The sequence below is a fragment of the Microcebus murinus genome, chromosome 3 (assembly GCF_040939455.1).
Source record: "Microcebus murinus isolate Inina chromosome 3, M.murinus_Inina_mat1.0, whole genome shotgun sequence".
NCBI lineage: Eukaryota > Metazoa > Chordata > Mammalia > Primates > Cheirogaleidae > Microcebus > Microcebus murinus.
Genome location: NC_134106.1, coordinates 2,883,395 through 2,893,249, shown reverse-complemented (window position 1 = coordinate 2,893,249; position 9,855 = coordinate 2,883,395).

Below are 9,855 nucleotides of genomic sequence, written 5' to 3'. Positions count from 1 at the left end.
ATGTTCCATTTCATTAAAGAATTGGATATAATCTATATCATCAGCTAGAGCAAACAGAATTGAGTTGCCAATTTGTGGTTGTTGAATAAATATTGTTAAAAACTATTAAAAATATTGTTATTAAATAGAGCCACTTATTTAAGCTAAGTAAAAGTCTTTCCAGGCCTCACATTGTAAAGTTTACAAGATAAACAATTCTTTGAGAAATACTGCACTCTTACAACATGCATCTCTTAGGGAATCAGGTATTCCTGTGCCTATTTTCTTTATTCCTTCAGAGAATTCATTATTTTTTCTCATTAAAACATTAAAAATTAAGTTTCTGGAAAAATAGAAATGCCCAAATAAAATTAATGTGAATTTTAAAGAGTAATTTAAATTTTTTTCTAGAAAAATAATTAAAAATTTTCATAATAATCTTTTATGTTGTTTAAAAACATAATGGTTCTAATATTTGAGCACACTAAAATAAATTGTTTTGAACAAAGATCTAACCAAATTTTATCTATCATAAAAGAAAATAGGTGCTTTCACTGTATTTTAGGACTTCCCTTCTTGGTCTGGCTTCAGTATGAAGGGCGGGGCTTGCCATAGACAGAAATCAGCCTCGTTGAGATACACCTGTGTAGGGAACATTGCTTCTCAGGTTGGGCCATGCTGACTTGTATTCATCCGGTCTAAACATCTACTTATGATAATATGCAGGATCTTTAAAAATAATGTGGAGATTTTCTTAAAATAAGGAAACCTTCCCTCCGAATGGAGAGTCGTAAGGTTTCCCATGCAAGTGCAATCCAGGGACCCCAGACCATGCCGTGCTCTGGGGTTATCCTTCCTGTCTTCTCCATATACAATAGCTTGAACCCCCTTTCTCCTATGCCACCCCAGAGCCCTCTCCATTATTCTGAAGCTTGCTCAGTGCGGTGCGAACAGGGTAGGCATACGTGGGTCTGGGCTGCTTCCGTTAGTGCCAGAGCTCCTGACAACCGTGGCTCTTATCTTGTCTCCACGCCATTAAATTTCATTCATTCTCCACGTCACACTAATAGAATAGTGAGATCAGAAGAGACATTCGATGATAGAAGTTTTCAAACAATAGACACAGATTACAGAGTAAGTGCAGAGAAACTATTTTCATTTGCTCAAGAGGACTGGCCTTGAAGTCCTATTGCCCCGACTGCCCCTCCAGTGCTGTATAAATTAAGGGGTAGTGGTCACCTACCAGCTTTTACTTGCCCTGCATCTGGTAACATTTTCCCTGCTAGTAGCACCTCATTTCTCCTTTGGAAAGCCACACTTTTCTACTCTCAGCCCATGCATTCAGCTGTGGCTGGCTTCATAACTCACGCCCCAGCAATTGGTGTGTGTTCAGGTCCAGTAATTAACAGTCACAGCAATTTACTAAAAAATAGATGTGGACTCAAAACATACCATTGGTAGAAATAACCAAGAACTTTTGCTGGAGCTCATCTGGAAGGAGCCGGCCTCTTTCTGGCAGTGCTGCTAATGCAAGACTGTTACTGCTGGTGAGCATTTTTGCAGGACACTGGAGAACTTTGTAAGTAATAAAGTGGATCTGACAACCAGAGACAGAGCCCTGATGACCCTCCTTAAGCAGCTGGGTGCAGTGGTGCCACAGGCGCTGCCTGGCCTACCGTCGTGGTTTGAATGACATGAGTCACAGTATCTGTTTCCTGTAAGCAGAGGCCAAAGCACATCATTGGAGCCAAATTGCTTGGATTCAAAACCCAGAATGACTCTTACTTAGTGTGTCATCTTGCACCAATCACTAAGTATCTCCATGTCTTCTCATCTGCACCCACTGCACTGGGTGGTTGTGAAGCAGAAACACATTAACCCAGGCACAGTCAGTGCCTGGAATACAGCATGAGTTATGTAAGCCTAAGTCATCATCATGTGTTATTACTTGTAGTTTTTGTTTGAGCCAATTTCAGCCTGGTCTCTGCTACTCATCATGGAGAACATCTTCTCTACCTAACTCACAGTGCTATTGTTGGATTGAATTAACAATTTCAAAACCCCTTGGCACATAGAAGCCATTCAGATATTATTTGTTATTGTTATAATTGTTAGCTCAACATAATTATTCTCATTTTCCTTTTCTTCTTCAAAGCATTAGGCTATCTCTTAAATATCCAGAATTCATTAAAATGCTGTGTTCAACATGATCATCCCTACTCCAGACCTCTATCTTAAAAATACAAATTACCGGTAGATGCCATATAATTGCAAATTGGTCTTTAATATGTTTTTGATTTAACTGTCATGAACAGCCACATGCCCAGCCAGCTTCATAAAAGCAAGAATTGGAGGACAGAGGGTTTCTCTCCATTACCTGCAGTAGCAGTGAGTGCTAAGTGGTACGTCTCTCAATCTGCCCACTAAGGCATCATGACAGACCATAACTAAGGGGGTTAAAGAAATCAACTCCTTGCTGGGCCAATTTAGATTCTGGTCTTGGGATGCCAGGTTATTCTTAAGACCCCTTGGCCTGGTGTCCCCAGAATGTCTGTATTATTCTTCAGAAGGATATATTATTGGCCAAAGAGCAATAGTTTCTTGGTTTAAACCTTTACTTATCTTATTATGTATAAATACTTAGACTTCAATGTGTCCTTCCAATCATGGCTGATAAAGCTGTGGCTTTCTGTCTCCAACTTAATTACTGGCTACCTTCGTGTTTCTATTTTCTCGATGGGATAACTTGCTTGTATTTCCAAGCGTTTCAAAGATGGGATAGGTTTTTAAGTCACTCTCGGGGAAAGTAGAGTTTGAGCAGAGTGTCTCTACTGTAAAAATTGACTCTCTACTGTACAGCATGGTGATGTTTCCTGTGCAACACCTTTAAATGCCGTGATGATAAGAACCTGTAGTGTTACAGTTTAACGGCTTTGTGCTCGACGTCATATACATACACATATACATTAGGGCTGCAGTCCCCAGCCCCTGGGCTGTGGACTGGTACCAGTTATCAGCCTGTTAGGAACCAGACACGCAGCAGGAGGTGAGCTGCAGGTGAACAAGTGAAGCTTCATCTGTATTCACGGCCACTCCCCATCACTCACATCACCGCCTGAGCTCCACCCCCTGTCAGATCAGTTGTTGTCTCCCATCACCCCCAGATGGGACCTTCTAGTTGCAGGAAAACAAGCTCAGGGCTCCCATGGATTCTGCATTATGGTGAGTTGTATAATTATTTAATTATATATTACAAATATAATAATAATAGAAATAAAGTGCACAATAAATGTAATGCACTTATATCTTCCCCAAACCACCCCCAACCTTCAACCACCCCCCACCCTCCCACCCCCCGCTCTGAAGAAAAATTGTCTTCCATAAAACCGGTCCCTGGTGCAAAAAAGGTTGGGGACCACTGATTTAAAGGATGTTCCCTACACTTAGATTTTTCACTTTTCATACTCCTTAGCAACTCATCCCATCTCACACACACACACACACACACACACACACACACACACATAGTAACGTCTTCCTATTTTCCAGAAAATATTGCTATAATAAGTCTTATGTCATGGTACCTATCGCATCCTCTGGGAAACTTTTCCTCACACAGCTAGTCAGAGCAAGTTCTCTGCTCTGGGGGCTTCCTCGGTGCCCTGTGTATGCCTCTTATTTACCACAATGAATCAAGTTAAATATTTTTGCATCCCTCTCCTTCATTTAACCATGAGGTCCTGGAGCATAATATTAATATTACTATGAATACTTGTCATACTAAATACTTGAGATTACCTTGCTCGCGGACTCCCCTCCAGTGCAGCGGGCAGAGGGTGTGTAAGCCTCCTAAAGACACAGCCAGTTTCTCCTGCTTCCAAGCCTGTGGGAGCAAGAGTTAAACTGTGTATGTGTTCATCAGTGTTCTTGGTTGCCAACTTCGGGAACCAACTCAGGCCTTGCAGTCACTACAATTTAGTGACTCAATCATAGGTTCGTTCAAACATTCGTTATATCAAGAAATTCCCCAAATACCTGGAGATCACAGAGTGTTATGGGATAGCCAAGTTTATCAAGATTCAAATATTCAGATGCCCCTAACAAAGTCAGTGCAAAGACAGTCATACTTTAAAAAGATTATTAACTTGAGGATGTGACACCAAAAATGACTTCAGCGTAGCCCAGCTGCTGAGACTGGGTTAGAGTGGTTTTCCCAGCTGTCGAACCAGGACAAGCTGCTGCTCGGTCTCTGCGAGCCACCTCCACCCCAGATTCTGCAGAAGCCTCCTCCTCAGCACTCAGAGGCCAAACCGTTTTCCTCTGAGTAGACTTCATCAAGAGTCTATTTGTGCTTTGTGTAAGCAGAATTACTGTTGGAAAGAAGCCATAAAAAGGAATACTGGGCTGAGAGATCTTATTTGCAATTATGTTTTTATTAGAACAGTTAATGACTGAAATCCAAGTTTCATACAACATATAGTCACATTGATAGCAGTGACATTTCACATACGAAAATATAAAAGTGCAAAACCAAGATATTTTAGTGGTCTGTGGAATCTAAATGTGTACAATAGTTGACAGAAAAAGTAAATTTCTTGATTATATAACAGTTGGCACAGATTTAAGGCTCTGCTTAGTCTCCTGATGACTAACAGTGTTTCTAATAAGAGACATGAAAATACCAATATAAAAATATCTTGCAGAGGTAAAGCTAGAAATAAAGAGAAAATATAAGAATAATTTTTAAAGAACTATAGCTAGGGGCAGGGAGGATAGACGGTGTCTTGAGTTCAGTTATTAAAAATTGTACTTATATAAATCAAAAACTATGTAGAATGCACTATAGATTGCATTATAGGTAGGATTCTATTAATTCATAAGTACTATATAATGTATGTTTTTAATAGAATGGGTCACTGAATGTCAAGTGTATTGTTGGTGACCTACCAGGCATGTTTACCAAACCAAAAATCATACAACGATGACAAATTTATAAATAGAGCTGATTTTTGAAATGTCATCACAAAAAGATGAAGTACATGAACTATCTGAATCCTAAATCATCGACAGATTTACAGGGCTGAGGGTACGTGTTGAACTAAGTGCAGCTGCTGAATAATTTGCAAGGAACTGTTTGAGAACTGCTCGCTCATTTGAGTTCGAAATATCTTCCCCATTTCCATCCTGAAATTCATCTGTGCATGCAGAACCTGTCCAAATAAATTCACTCACCCGCTATGAATTATGAAGACAAATAGAGACACACGAATTAATGGGGATAAATGCAAAATCTCATGTTAATGTTCTGATTTTTAAATGTTTTGAAATTATTTGTATCATTTATTTTAATTGACAAATAAAAATTGTATATATTTATCACACACAGCATTTTATGTATACACACAATAAAATACTATTCAACCTTTAACAAAAGAAAGTCATTTGTGTCAATATCGATAAACCTGGAGGATATTATGCTAAGTGAAACAAGCCAGATACAGAAAGACAAATAAATACAAGATTTCACTTATATGTGGCATCCTAAAAAGCTGGACTCATAGAAGTAGAGAGTATAATGGTAGTTTCCAGGGGCTGGGGGGCTGGAGTGAGATGTTGGCCAAAGGGTACAAAATTTCAGCTAGAATGAATAAGTTCAAGAGATCTATTGAATGACATAGTGACTATAGTTAATCACAATGTATTGTATTCTTAAAAATTGCTAAGAGAAGCCGGGCGCGGTGGCTCACGCCTGTAATCCTAACTCTCTGGGAGGCTGAGGCGGGTGGATTGCTCGAGGTCGGGAGTTTGAAACCAGCCTGAGCAAGAGCGAGACCCCGTCTCTACTATAAATAGAAAGAAACTAATTGGCCAACTAATATATATATATAAAAAAAAATTAGCCGGGCATGGTGGCGCATGCCTGTAGTCCCAGCTACTTGGGAGGCTGAGGCAGTAGGATCGCTTGAGCCCAGGAGTTTGAGGTTGCTGTGAGCTAGGCTGACGCCACGACACTCACTCTAGCCTAGGCAACAAAGCAAGACTCTGTTTCAAAAAAAAAAAAAAAAAAAAAATTGCTAAGAGAGTAGATTTCAAGTATTCTCACCACACAGATGGTAAGTATGTAAAGTAGCATACATATTAATTAGCTCAAGACCTCCTGCCTCTTTCTACCTCCCCAACCCCTTCCACCTGGCTCTTTCTTTGCCATCTACCCAGGGTAGAAACCCATGTGCTGACATTAACTTATGATGTCCAACCCAGTGTGTGCTTCCTGTATTATCCCAACAACCCTCCCTCCTTCCCAGTTTTACTCCTCTCTCTTCTTCTCTGACCATAATAGCCTCCTCGCTGTTAAGGACATGCAGGGAGTTAGGTATACTCCCAGCAAAATTGGGTCCCTTTGTCAGGAGTCATTGCAAGGGATAGGGAGATAATAGAAACAGAAAATAGAGAATATAGAAATAAAAGAAGACACAGAGACAAAAGTACAGTTTTAAAAGATGGGGGAGTCAGGGGTCCTCCAGCATTCCCGTGAGCCGTGAGGCCCAGAGCAAAGTCCTGCATCTGTTTTACTGGTGTAGAAATCAGTTGCCAGTGATAACAGATTTACATAATAACAGGTAGTTCATTTAGGTTTGAAATCTCCCCAAAAGCTTCTAGACATCCCTTAATTAACCCTATATATGTGAGCAAATGGTTTCAAAATCTTTCTAAGATAGACTTCTAAGTCCTAAGATAAAATTATCACTTAGCAAAAAGGCTAAACAGAAATGTAGTGGCTCTGTGTTTCTTTATCTAGTTTCTTGTTGATTGAGGCAAGTGGTCAGGAGTGAAGCAGGAGCTGTCCCTGAGGCCAATTGTCTCTAGCTGCAGGTGTCTGTCAGGCGGGCATTCTTTGATCAGTTCTCAACCTGTGACCGCATACTGAGCCCTGTCCTACAGAGGCGTCAGGCACAAGCAGCCTTCAGGTCTGAGACAGTGTTGCCATGCAAATCGCTCCAATCTGCGAGATGTCCTCCTGCAGCGAGGTGGGTTTTGATATGTGAACTAACACGTTCACATATTCCTTCAAGGAGAAGCCCTGCAAAACTCCTGAAACCTTTTATGTCTCCTTATAGGCCAACAAGGGCACCCTAAGCACACTCCCTCCCCAGGCCTGGCAATGCTACCCATGCTGTGTGGACCCTGGCATGCAGGACCGGCTCCATCCCTACTTCTCAGAGAGCCAGGCTGAGGCCATGCAGCCACACAGCCCTCCATGAGGGGACACCTTGTCCTCATCTGCAGAAACACCCATTTTAACAGCGATTTGGCTAATAGAGACCTGCCTTGCAAAACAAATGGGAAGTTTATGAAACCCTGTGATTCTCTAAGAGTCTTGCCTGCAAAGATATTTGGTGATGTGCATTGTGAAGCACAACAAATATGCAGAGAAGTCATATTGAAGCTGCCTTTCATGATGTACATTTAGGTATCAGAATGTCTCCAAAAACATATCTTGAGGCGCTGGCATCTTTTCAAGTGGCAAAAGCCAACTTGAACTAGTCTATGTTAAACAACAGAAAAGCAAGCAGGCTCGGAGAAAAGGCAACCATTTATCTCACAGAAACGAGGAAAAGCTGTGAAACTCAGGAACTGAAAACTGGAGATTCTGTGTTGTTTGAGAAGTAACCGGAAGCATCTGCAGAGATAAAAATAGTTGAATTTCTAGGCTAAGAGAGAAAATGTGGGGTTGTGCGCCAGCTAGTAAGCTGCCTGTTGTTTCTACCTGTTAAAATGCAGATCATTTGCCTCAGATAATTATCGAACCACAGAGCATTCAGACAGCTGACTTCCAGGTCACATATGAATGGCATGTCCTACTTCCCAGATATTTACAAGTTGAGAAGGCACTCGGTACCAGTCAAATATAACCACTTTCTATTCAGATTTCAAACTTCTATTTTTGATTTTCTGAACTCCAGTATAAAATATTTAACCATAAATCCTCAAATCAGACACTGAAGCCAATTTCCAGACAAGTGGTCCAATGTGATTAGGAAACTTTCTATGGTGTAATTAATGCATGGAAAGTCCACACACCCCAAGGGTGGTGGGATTACCTTCGTACAGAGCGGGGTCTGGGCAGCTCAGGGCATGGGATGACAGAGAATTTGACCTCCTCATGAGACTTAGCTGGTTGCCAAATGAAAAGCTTCCCAAGTGTTCAATTTGTTTCAAAAACCCAAATGCTAACTACATATATAGATTTTAAGTGATGGCTGCTTAAACCCCACACCCACAGCCCCTGCCAAGCCTGGAGCACAGCCCCTCCTTGGTCCTTTGAATCAAGCGACCTGGGCAGTCCTCACCCCTACCTGCTTGGCAACATTTTACCTTCTGAAGTGTTAGGAAGCTTCCTGTGACAATTTCTCCTCTAGAGCTCCATTCACTCCCCTTCACTCCTTCATTGTTAAATAAAATATTTCCTTTTATTGAGCCAAACTGAGTTCTTTTGCAATTATTGTCAGGACAACCACCAACACAGGTACGATTTTCCTCATGCACAGCACTGATTTTTTTTTTCCTTGTGTTTATAGGCTTCTGCCAGACACTTCTCCAGAGCACCACCCCACCCTTTTTGTAAATCAAAAAATCATATAAAGAAATATTCCTAGTCAAAAAATGTTTCTTTCCTAAAAATCTTATCAGTGAAGATTGTAAAAGAAACTAAGTTACATCTGATCTCATTGCATTAAGGTGCAGTGCCATCTTTTCACTACAAGGGCTGAGAAACAAACTCCACGTGGGGACTGGTGGTTGCTGCCCCCAAAGTAGGTGCATTTCAGCCACCCCAGCCTTGAGCTCAGGCAGCAGGAGAGCTGTTCTACAGCAGCCTGGCACCAGCAGGCACTTAATGTCTTAGGAATGTCTCACCTTAAACAGGCATTTGAAAAAACAAGTGTTTTTAAAAGAGGAGGCAGTGACGTTATTAAGCAGATCATAGGCTTTGGACTGATATCCAAAAACCGTAGTTTGGCAATTAATAAATGTTTGTCTTTTGGTACATTTTATAACTATTATGAGACATAGTTTCCTATTTTAGTAAATTAGGGACTCCCTGCTTCCCCTCCCTGCTTTTTTGTCTCTCTAGCTATACCCTGCACATCTTCCAAACTGAGGTATCACAATATAAAAACAGCTATGTAAGGAAATTACAAATGACAAGGATTAAGAAAAGAAAAATTAGAAGATCCGAAGATAAAGTATTATACAGAATAAATGTTCTGAAATCCTGTGCACTTATAAGTGTGGTTTTGAGCTTCTTGGAAGCTGAGACAAAAGAGAAATAAAAAATGACTATTTGTGTCATGAAGACCTAAAATTATTCTTCTGTAGTTTGCTATTAAAGAGGATCCAGACTATGCATATAGCCACCATTAACAAAGCATCTTTGAGTGAATATGCTAATTTAATCGGCTGTCTCTTATTTTGTTTCAAGTGTGCACAGATTTCCTATGGCTTAAATACTGTTCACTTTAAAAAATTGTCATGAGATTAGTGATAGCTTCTAGAAAAGCCTTTGTGTGTGTCTTGAACATCCTAGGCAGCTGATGTGTTCTGCTGCTTTTATTGTCGGCATTAACAGTCATTAGCGTTACGTTGATAGAGCTCCACCAGGTGATCCCAGCCCATTGGGTGTAAGATTTTAACAGGATAAACAAATAACTATTACCATATGTGCCCAGTTTCTGGCCTTACAGTTATAACAATTCAGAGGTAGAATAAACTTTACACATATATATCAAACCCAAATTTTTTAAAAAAATGAAATTCATAAAGATTATAGTTTGAGAAGGAATGCAAAATATAAGGAATGCATATTAGAATAAACCT